The sequence below is a fragment of the Myotis brandtii genome, unplaced genomic scaffold, assembly GCF_000412655.1.
Source record: "Myotis brandtii unplaced genomic scaffold, ASM41265v1 scaffold440, whole genome shotgun sequence".
Lineage (NCBI taxonomy): Eukaryota > Metazoa > Chordata > Mammalia > Chiroptera > Vespertilionidae > Myotis > Myotis brandtii.
Genome location: NW_005366834.1, coordinates 3,284,895 through 3,297,094, shown reverse-complemented (window position 1 = coordinate 3,297,094; position 12,200 = coordinate 3,284,895). Strand labels below are relative to the sequence as shown.

At 35.0% G+C, this 12,200-nt stretch overlaps 1 pseudogene; it reads left to right on the top strand.

Annotated features, from left to right (window-relative positions):
* The first annotated feature begins 2,583 nt into the window (after nt 1-2,583).
* LOC102262196 overlaps nt 2,584-12,200 on the top strand; it is a 20,810-nt pseudogene continuing 11,193 nt past the window's right edge.

Sequence of the window (12,200 nt, the reverse complement as noted above, 5' to 3'; positions counted from 1 at the left end):
ATCTCTGAGATACATATGCTAAAGTTTAGCTATATTAGATGTTCCAAATTGTTTTGATTATTTCATTGAATTATAAACTTAGTTATTTTGATAAAATATCGGTACAACGTATTAATATGTAGCTTTGGCAAACTACAATGTGTCACATATCCCATAGCTTTAAAATATATATATGTACAGTATATATCTTTGTCTCATGAAATAGTGGTCACTATAATAGGCTATTGATGTCTGCTAGCATAGAGTAAGTTACTATTGCTACTGATGTCATTTAATTGCATGTAGATATTACTAAATTGTTTATTTTATATGCCTGAGCTGAGATCTGAGCCATTTATCAAAGAGAAAAAATGAAAACAGAAATCAAACCAGGACTTTTAAAATCTACTTAAAACAAGCTCATTGTAGTGATCTGGCTATTACCCTCTCAAGAACACTTAATCATGGTGATAGAACACTATTATTAAAATTAAAACAAAATGCTGCTTACGCAGGAAGAGTACATTTACCTTGAGAACAATCTGATATGAGTGATATATTACTTACTTTGGCATAGGATACCGCTCCAGTAAACAGATTAAATAAAAATCCCCCTTGCCAACCCGCTGAACTCCTAGTACCAACTTTCTTCCCAACCACCCAGATTAATCTTAACTTTATCTTCTTGTCTCTTCTCTCATAGAGGAACAGAGAGGAGAGGTGGAGAGACTGAGAGAAACAGGGAAAGAGAAAGGAAGAGGGTGAGAAAAAGAGGGAGAACTCCAAGGCTTTAAATTGATATAATAGACACATTTCATGTTTTCTTTTTATAAATTAAAAATACAACTAAAAGCAAATAAAGGCAAGAATTTTCTCACAGTAAAACAATATAAAATGCAGACATCCAACAGCTCCTGGTAGAATCTTTCCTTGGATGCTTCATTTACATCATGCCTTCACAATAAACGAACTACACAATGAAAGCAGCTATATGCCTACGGAAAGTAAAATGCCATCACTTTAAAAATATACTCCAAATGAGTGGTGTGTGGGAAGATTATCAACCTTTTGTTCTTCTGAAAGGATAAAACAATGAAAAATATAGAAACTCAAAAAATAGGGTCTTCTTCTTACAAAATCCTTTTAGAATCATAGACCTTAAATGTAAAATAAATAAGCCAGAAATTCTGTTTTTCTTCAATACTTTAGAATTACTTTTCACTTTATGATAATCTTCAATAGCTGACTTTTATAGACATTACAACTTATGTGTTTCTAAACCCATATCTCAAGTGAGAATTTCCTTAAGAATATGTTAAGTATTCATATATTTAAGATTATTCATATTTATACTTCATATATTATAGAGATTTTCAGGCAGTTTATTGAAAATGCACATCCTATATAATTAAAGGCTAATATGCAAATTGTTCCCTCAGGAGTTTGACCTATTGGGAGTTTGAAGGTTCATTATGATGTGCGCTGACCACCAGGGGGCGGCATGAAACAAAGGAAGGCCCAGGCTGGCAGCTGGAAGGGCCTGATTGGCCCTGATCGCCAGCCAGGCCTAGGGACCCTAACCATGCACGATTTTGTGCACCGAGCCTCTAGTAATACTATAATCTATAATAATGAAAGCGTAATATGCTCATTACATTGCGGACGACCTTCCTGATGAAGCTGGGGCTGTGAGGGAAGCCCAGGTCCTGGGTGCCAGAGGGAAGCCAGTGCTGGCAGCCAGGGGAAGGAAGGCCTACTCTTGCATGAATTTTGTGCACCGGGCCTCTAGTAAAATATAAACAACAACAACAACAAAAAAAAAAGAAAAATTGTACTAGGAGTTCATATCTTATTATCTACTAGGAAAAATATATATATATATATATGTAATTGATTTCAGACAGGAAGGAAGGGAGAAGAGGGAGAGATAGATAGAGAGAAACATCAATGATGAGAGTCATTGATTGGGTACCTTCTGCATGCTCCCTACTGGGGATCAAGCCTTCAACTGGGAGCATGAATTTTGTGCACCGGGCCTCTAGTAAAATATAAACAACAACAACAACAACAACAAAAAGAAAAATTGTACTAGGAGTTCATATCTTATTATCTACTAGGAAAAATATTTTAGTTTTTCAAGGTTCACAGGTTGACACTCAACCACTGAGCCACACCAGCAGGGCTAAAAGTTAAATTTTAACATGTGGTATAAAACTAGACACAATGAGAGAGGCAATAGATCAAATTGGCCAGGTCATCACTCAAAGTTTACTTTGATGAAGTCAGAAGGCATAGCAAGCAAATTAGCATCTCTTCAAAGCAATTCTTTGGGATGGTCACTGGAAAGGGACTTGTAAAATTGCTGATGTCTAGAAATGCAGGAAATGTGTGTTATTTAAAATAAAAATAAAATAAAACAAAGTTAATTCCAAATACTGGTGGAGTGGAATTTGCAAAATATTTATTAAATAATTATTGTGATATTCACTTTTGATGGGAAATGAATGGATAAATACAACCTAATGAATAGATACTCAATCTCCACAGAAAAGTGAGAAATGTAGTGACACAGAGAACAAAAACATATTTTCTCATAAACAATCTATGGGTTCCCTCAATATCCAGCGTATATATCTAGAAATCCTTCAGTCCAGCATACTTATCATTGAGAAAACAGGTATGGAGAAATCCAGTATGATATTATCCTGCCCCTGGTTGTTTTTAAATTTAAGTAATGAACAAATTCATATATGGTGGTTTTTATATCACTTTTGGTTGCATAAATAATTACTTATTGTATATACGATAGTTGGTTTCAGATCAAAGTTTTTATGAGAGAATATTGATATACAGCCTTAACATTTCCCTCAGCTTGCCTAAATTTTAGACAGTTTCTTTCTGACTACAGGCCCTTGACTTCCCTTTTGGAAATTTTGCAATTGTAAATTCTTCTTTGAGATGTACATCTTCTCCCAGCCTCTTGCCAGTGTTATAAAATAAGAATGCATTTCCCAAAGACCCAGGAATCATCCTCTTTAAAGAGACAATAAAAAACAGAGCCCCTATGACCCAGTCTCTCTGGGGGGACAGGAGCCTAAATTTAATAAGGTTCAACTAGGTAACACAGCCAATCACATTGACCAACCTCCCCCAATATCTCTAGGACTCTTCCAATCGCTCACCCCAGTGTTTAAAAGTTCTCCCACCTTTTGTTTAATCTCTCTACCCTATTGCAATGATCTTGAATAAAGTCTAGGACTCTTCCAATCGCTCACCCCAGTGTTTAAAAATTCTCCCACCTTTTGTTTCAGGGGAGTTGAGTTTAATCTCTCTACCCTATTTCAATTATCTTGAATAAAAATCTTCTTGCCTATTTAACATATCTGGTGCATTTTTCTTTGACAATATACTGTCATGTAACATGTATGCACGTGATGAACATTTAAAACACACATATTTTCACATATCCTAAAAGGACCGAGTTTAAAAAGAGAGATTAATGATTTAAAAGCACATTTTTCGTTGTACGAACATTTTTTTTAAATAGAGAGATATATAAAAATCTAACAATTTCATTTTAAAAATAGGTCAGAATAGTGGTCAGAGTACTTCCTACTCTGCTCTTATAGTCCATGATGGGATACCTAGGAGGTTTGCCTGAATGAAAAATTGAACAATGACTGTAACTTTTACAGATGGCCAAACCTAAAAAAGGCATTTTCAGCTTTTCTGTCAAATAAAATAGGCATTCAAAATAATCATATAAACTAACAGAAAGAGGGTGTAGTACAATGAATAAGGGAAAAGAAACAGGAACATGAAGATAATATATAAAAATCAATTTCAGTGGGGCAATCAATGTTTTCTTAAACTTATAGAAAGCTCAAGTCAAGATTTGCATATCTCTTATTTGCTTTGGGCCTAATTTTAACACCCAGAGTTAAGGGCACAATCAATGAGGAGGAGAAATCTTAATCGTTTTTCAAAATTACCCCAAGTCAATAAAATATCAAATTAGAAGCTCACATTATAAAGATTAGTTGATTGGCTTGAATTAAGTAATTGTTCTCAATCTTTTCGTAGGAAAGATAGAATTGATAGTAACTTTTAACTGTGTAACTCTTTATTATTCAGTTCGGAAAGTCAATATTTTTGTCTAAGTTATTTATGTCTTTAAAAAGGCAACGGCGCCTCAAGTTTACACTGCTAGACTGAACTTGCTTCCCTTCAAGCCTAAGGCTTACTACAATTACAATAAAGGAAAAACACTGATAAAAAACCATAATCATGTGAAAAATAAGGAAGAGCCATCAGAGGCAGAGATTTCAAAAAGCTCATAGAGGAGATGGCATGATTAGCAGCGGCCAAGAAATGCAAAGGTTTAAAGTAGAGGAAGTTTCTGCAAAGCAGAAAGCCTTCTGCAAAGTCTCATAGACACAGGAAGACAAATCCTGTACTATATGGTCTCGCTTATATGTGGAATAACAAAAATGTCCTCTTCCAGCACCAGAGTAGAACAATGGATGTTTCAGTGGCTGCCTTTCCCAGTGCCCTTCTCTCCCTAGGCTCCTCACCACCTCCCTTTACACCCTCTAAACTCCTAAAGTCCTGAGTACTGGGAAACTAGCTATAGATTTGTTGTTCAAATAAAAATAAATAGGTTACTCTTCTTGCCCTGGTAGTGAAACTGACAGATAAGTAACTTTATCCCATAAAACAACTTAAAGGTCGTAGGAACGATTGGCTAGGAGGTATATAACTCCCAATAGAATGGAAATCAAACAGCAAAAGACAAAACAATGGTGGAATAAAAATCCTTAATTTTGGTGTATTGTAGTTCATGAACATATATCATAAAAACGCAAACTTATGTGCATTTTAATTCAAATTATGTAAACCATTTTGGAATAGTGCTATGAATCCTTTTATTTTTATTCCAAAAAAATAAAATAAGGGCCAACCAAACACTCATAAAGGAGAGGCATTTGGCATTGTTATCTGTTTTTAATTGTTTGTAATATTCAGCATGGATAATTTTCCATGTTTTCCTCCCAGTAAGTCTGCAAATTTTAACAGTGTGAAGGTTAAGACAGCTGTGGGTGTAATCACAAAGGAAACATTTGAAGACAAGGCGGGCTAGCTTTTGCTCCTGGCATCTCATTATAACTTTTGGCAATGGTGTTTCCAGTCAAGAATTATTGACCTTAATTTTTGTAGCATCTCTAGGCTATGAATCAAAGGAGCTTTTATATTTTTATACTATACATTGCATCATATATAATGGAATCCAAAAAGTTCGCTGAAGCCCCAAATAATATTTGTTTGTTTTCCAAAACCTTAAGTCCTTTATCTTGCAATAAATATGTAGATCCTTTGAGATTTAACTCAGAAAGCTGGCCTTAGAAGTGCTATCTAGTACTCACAGAGTTACTAGTTATTCTCCAGCTAACCCCCAGTGAAAAGCTGTACTTTTTGTAATAATTCATGTGGATGAAAGTATCTTTAAACTGATGAAGTTGCCTTTAAAATTACCTCAGTTTTCTTTATTTATATACACATAATTGAAACATTTTTCTCCCCTCTCACCATATGATTTAAAAAGTTAAAACAAACAAAAAAAAACAGAACAGTAAAAATAATATTGCAAATGTAAAATTATCTTAGAGGCACATAAAAATATAAAAATCAATTCCTCCAAAAATCATTCTTAAGAATGTGATGCATTGCAAAATCAAGTTTTTTGGCTCAGTGGATAGAGGGTCAGCCTGTGGCCCAAAGGGTCCTGTGTTTGATTCCAGTCAAGGGCTCCTCCCAGGCCGGGGTGTGCAGGAGGCAACCAATCGATACGTTTCTCTTACATTGATATTTCTCTCAGTCTTTCCCTCTCTCTTCGACTCTCCTTAAATATTAATGGAAAAATATCATTGTGAGGATTAACAAAAAACAACAACAAAAAATTAAATGTTGGTTTACCTTTCTTCCAAAGGTGCCTATTTTACAGTAGAGTCTTTAATAAACTGTTGTTTTCTACACCTTATATAACATTGTGGATTTTAAGAGTCAGACAATTGTTTTCTTTGATCTTGAACAGCAAAGTGAATTGCATGCTTCCTAGAGCAGAATGCTGTTTGTGCATAACTAATCATCTTCTACCAGGTACACAGAAGGGAAGGATACTTGATATTCTGCTGGGTCAAGTAATACCAAAAATGATAGCACTATCTTTCTTCTGTTTGTCAAATATCAAATCATTTTTTTTTTTGCATTTTAAAATAAAGAAAACCCCAAATTGACAAGAACTTATTTTTAATTCATAGGCAGTTTTGGTTGAAAAAGAATTTGAACAATGGAATTTGTCAATATTTTTATAACTTTTTTTAGGTTCAATGTACCTTCAGTAAAAGCTGCCATATTTGGAGACAGTCAACATTCAAATAGAATGTGTAAATTGCATAGAAGTTATAGGTATCTTAGACAAATACTACTCAGCCAGGAAAACTTGTTTTTACCTAGGCACAATCCTTATTACTCAAATATCAAATTTCCCCTCCATCAGCTCAATGGCGAATATTTTAATCTAATATATAATTGTAATTTATTTTAATTTAATTTAAGATAATTAAAATTATATAACTTAAGCAAACTAATTCTGATTAAAGTTAGAGTGTTCTAAAAAGATAATCAATCCATAATCTTTTTTTTTTAACCTCAGGGATATGGAAGAAATTTTTTAGCCTACTTTTTAGCCTGGTGGGGATTTCACATAAATGGAAGTATCCAGAATACAGGGTAGGACAAAAGTAGGTTTACAGTTATGAGTACAAAAACACAGAAGTGCCCCGCCAGCCTGGCTCAGTGGTTGATCATCGAACCAGGAGGTCACGGTTCAATGCAAGTCAGGGCACATGCCCGTGTTGCGAGCTCAATCCCTCAACAGTCTTTAAACAAAGTTTATTATAGTATTATTATTTATTTATTAACTATTGCATCAAATTTCATATGAACAACTGTAACCCTACTTTTGCCACATCCTCTAAGGCAACTATGACCTAGTGTATTTTTAAAATACAAATTCTGATATTTATAATAACATGCTGTAATAATGAAAAATAAATATTTTAATGTCAACTTTACATGTTGTTAAGCACATTTCTTGACACTCATGTCCTATGTCATATATGAACTTATTCTTGCCTTCATTAGTCCCACTGTATATCTGTGTTAAACTTACATGTACAATAATTCCCCATTCCTAAACCCAGGTAAACTATCACTGCTTACCTCTGTCAGTGTTTGCAACATACACCATTTTTCAACACACTTTATTTCTATATAATATTATATGTAAACTAGAGGCCTAGTGCATGAAATTCATGCATGGGAGAGTCCCTCAGCCCAGCCTGCTCCCTCTCCAATCCAGGACCCCTCAGGGGACATCCCTCTCACAATCCGGGACTGCTGGCTCCTAACTGCTAGCCTGCCTGCCTGCCTGCCTGCCTGATCACCCCTACCCGCCTCTGCCTGCCGGCCTGATCACCCCTAACTGCCTCTGCCTCAGCCCCTGCCACCGTGGCTTTGTCCGGAAGATGTCCAGTTTAATTAGCATATTACCCTTTTATTAGTATAGATGTGGAAGTATAATGTAGAAGGCTTAACTTATTACTAAGGCATTGGAAAAAATAAATTGTACTTTAGATTCTAATGGCTCTTTAAACCCAATATATATCCTTTTATATGTAAAATGGAAGTGGGGGACATAGAAGAGGGTAAAGAGGGGATCAGTGGTGATGGAAGGAGACTTGAAGTGGGTGGTGATCACATGACTCAATAAACAGATGATGTATCATAGAATTATACACTTAAAACCTACATAATTTTATTAAACAATGTTACCCTAATAAATTTGATAATTTTTAAATCCTTTTAGAACTTCAGAAAGCTAAAAACCTATAATAATGAGATTTTATTGTTAGAGTCAGCATAAGATTAAAGGCATACAATAAAAATGCTTTTCACTTTAATCTTCCTTTATGCATTTCATTAAGAACTTATTGAATTTATTTGAGACCTAAGTTGTCAATTGCATGTCCAGTTGCATGCAAGAGTTATATGATTCTTTAAAATACAGATGTGAGCATTTGGGGATAGTAAGTATGTAGAGTAAGCGTGAAGATCGAAAGAGATACTAACTCTGTCCCCACTTGAAACTTCCTCATCCTTAGACTTTGGCTAGAGTTGCTTCATATACCTTTAAGAAAAGTCCCCTCCACTCTGACATGACATTTTATTTTATGTGTTAAATAGTAAATATGTCTGCACCCAAATTCAATAATTCCTAAGTGATGTAGGCAACAGAAAGTTATATAAAAGCTCTTAAGAGAAATATTTTTAAATAATTAAAGGGGAAGATTCAATGTTAAAAGCACACTAACATAGAGTAAATAATAATAAACACCCGAGGCTCTAATAACTTAAATATGACATCTCTCAGAGGCACTATTGCAAGGAAATGTCACATATTATCCTATCAAGCCCTTCAATTCTAACTTACAGAACAAAACAAAATCAAATTGCTGATAGGTACTTGCATATATGCTGAGATAAAGGGCCTTTTTTCTTTAACATGTAATACTAGAAAACCTAGTGGAACAATGTTTTTATGCCTTGAAAATTTATTTGTCAGACATATACCACTATTAAGCCATTAAATGAAAGGTACTGTCTCTCCTCATTATTTAAATACAACGAGAAAACCTCACACATTTTATTTCTTGCACAAAAGAATGTGGTGGGATGTAATTTTGCATGCAGGGATCCTTTTTCCTCTAATTCCTTTCCCTGAGGATTAAATTATTTTTTACAGGGTAACAAGGTTTTCAAATCCTCTCTCAACTCATTTTAAAATGGTGTCAAAAGCAAGGCTTGTTATATTGGATTTGTAGAAGTCTCAAGTTAACATCAATTCCTTTTAAATATTGATATGTAGAATAAGATATACATCTTTTTTTAATCAATTGATGTGTGAGGGCTAAAACTCAGAATTTCCTTCCTCGATTTCTGATTCCAAATAAATTTGTTACCTCACTTATTCTGAAGAATAAAGCTAGATTAAGAAAGAGTCCTACACACATACGTAATACCCTTTGTAATACTTATTATAATATTTTTTTTAAAAGAATTAAAAAAAAGAGTCCTACATTTTATTGGCTGCTCTAATCGACAGACCGTTAGACAAATCCAGAAACAGACCTGCATGTCCTCCTCATTCATCTCTCAAAAGACACAGCAGGTGAAGCACCTGTTTGACATCCCAGGACTGCGAGCAGGCATCAATCTATTTTACGTCACCCTCGAGTGATTCCACACAGTTTTGAAGACTGAAATGCTTTGTATTTTTAAAAAGAGTAATTAAAACAAGAACATAAAATGGTAATGTTCACTTTGCGTCAATGCAAAATGTCCCGCTCCAAGATTCATGAAATGCCTTATTGTGCTGATGTAAGAAGTTCTTTAAATTTGCAGTACTGGTGAAAATTAGAGCTAGATATTCCTATAGGAGCCATGGAAAGCTCTTTTATTAGTCTTCTAACACAAAACATAGAGTTGTCTTCAGAAATTTATTTAAATAATTTTTGCAACATCCTCCTTTTACTAGTTAGTGCATTTATACACCTAGGGACATGTGGGTGTGGCTTTATATTTTATTTCTAGTTGTTGTTTTTTTTGTTTGTTTGTTTGTTTTAAATCCAGTGTCCAGGTCTCAAAGACCTCCTGGGCCAGGATTCCTGGGTGTTTCAAGGTAAAATGTGAACGTCATAAATTCATTTTCCAAGGAGATTTCCCCTGATTAAATAAATTAATTGCATTAAATTAAAGTTGTGGAGCATTCACAAGCGAACTGCTGAGATCTACATAAGGTACAATAAGTGTGTAAAGGAGAAAGAAAACAGTCAGGAAGTAACAACCAGAATAATTTCTGACTGGTGTGTAGTAACTCAAATGGACTTTCTAAAACTTAACATTTCAGGGTCAATCATTCATGGCCCTTTTAGTGGTAAAAGGCTATGATTTTATCTGACTGGACTAAGTATCTTGCGCTATGTATGCGATATATCGTGCTATTTTTTTTTCTTCAAATGTTCATGTTTATTCCCTAAGCTCTTTGATGAACAAAGTGTTAGATAAGCTCCCTGAATCTGGGGATTATGTGTCATCTCCCTGAAATCCACAGCATGAACTTGCTGTGCTGGACTGTGGAGGATCAATACATGCTTTGAGGCACACTACTGCCCCCCTAAGCCACTGAAATAGAGTTGCCCTTAAGAAGACACTAGCTCCCCAGCCAAGTGTCTGTCACAGGGAATGGTTCTGAGCAGCGCTGGCTCTCTGTGAAGTGCAGAGGGCATTTTTACTGGGATCTTCTTGTGGAATAATATTTGATAAAGCCTGATAAGCTCTACCTTTCCTCTGTCCTCTGGTTACCTTCTTAGAAGCACAAAGAAGCTTGCAGACTGACTATCCCTCCCCCATCCCCATATATCCTTCACAGAGGGAAGGCAAAGTCAAGGACAAAGGTCACAAAGTTTCTTAATTCATCCTTTCTACTTAATGTCATAGAACACCGTGTAGGTAGGAATTAAGTTTCCTGGAAGAGAAAATTATATCAATAAAACAGAAATGTTAATTACAAAGATCAACTACATTGTAAAGCCTTCTCATTTTTTCTCCTAAAGTCCTTTTTTGTAATATTGATTCCTATTCTAACCTTAGGTAATAGACAGTTTCCTGCACTAGCCTTCTCACTGGTTCTGGCTCAACCAGAGAGCTCTCTTCTGCTTTTTTGTTTTGTTTTATTTAATAAAAAATTTCCTTAAATTATTATGATGATCATGATGGTTGTCTCTTTCTGTATGGGCTATTATAATTAGAACAAATATTGTGGGTTAAGTTTAATTGAAGGGCTTTCATTTTAAAAATATTTTGAGGATATTTTCTATGTGTTTATTTTATAATAGACTATATTGGAATTTAAGCAATATTTAAAACTGTCTCTTTACTATGATCCATATTTTTTGTCATTTTACAAACTGAAATGCATTGAATATGAAGGTTTACTGATATGTTACCGAATAGAAACATTTTATAATTTTTCAGGATAGGAAAATTCAAACCATTTCTAATCTATCCCCATGGAGATGGTCATAGCTAAGTTTTCTGGGTGTTTGGGCACACACATGTATTTATGCTTATACAATGCAATGACAATGCATTACACTTAGAATAAAACCAATATAAAGCCCTTTGAAGGCCTTAGGAAGAACATGTGATGTGATTTCTTTTTTGAATTCATTCCTTCACTTTTCCCCTTGCTCTGTCTTCTCTAGCAAGCCTTGCCTGTGACTCTCCATGGCCTCACCCTGTGTTCCCAGGTCACTGCACCTCTTCCTCTGTATCCTTCAGATCTTTGGTCCAGGGTCTAAGCGGGGTCACCTCTGCTTAGAGCATTTCATGAACATCTATCTTATGTATAATCTATCATCCTGTCCAATTCCACTCTCATTTTCCATACTCTTATTTTTAATAACATATTTTTAAATAATGTATCTCTATCTTATATTGTATATTTCATTTGTGTGTAACTTCATGCAGCCTAGCTTCCCCTCAAGAAGATAAACTTCATGGAGGCAGCAACTTTGTCTTATTAAGGCATTGTCTTCAACACATAGTAGGTTCCTTTTATTATTTCATAAACTAATGAATTGGTATTGACATTCTGTTTATCTCAAATTCCGTGTCATCAGTTTCTTCTATTCTGTGTGTTTCCAATCTTTCCTTTTGCACTGAAAGAACCTATCTCTTAACTTACTAATTTTGCCTTCATGAGACTCTCTGAACCTACCCATGCCCTTCAACTTGCTCACATGCCACTATATACAGTTAGGGTTCCAGATGGTGAGTTTCCTAGCCTCTGCTCAGGAACATAATTCTTTTTAAAAATATATTTTATTGATTTAATACAGAGAGGAAGGGAGAGAGATAGAAAGTCAGAAAAATTGATGAGAGAGAAACATCGATCAGCTGCTTCCTGCACACCCCCCACTGGGGCTGTGCCTGCAACCAAGGTACATGCCCTTGACTGGAATCGAACCTGGGACCCTTCAGTCCGCAGGCCAACGCTCTATCCACTGAGCCAAACCAGTTAGGGCAGGAACATAATTCTT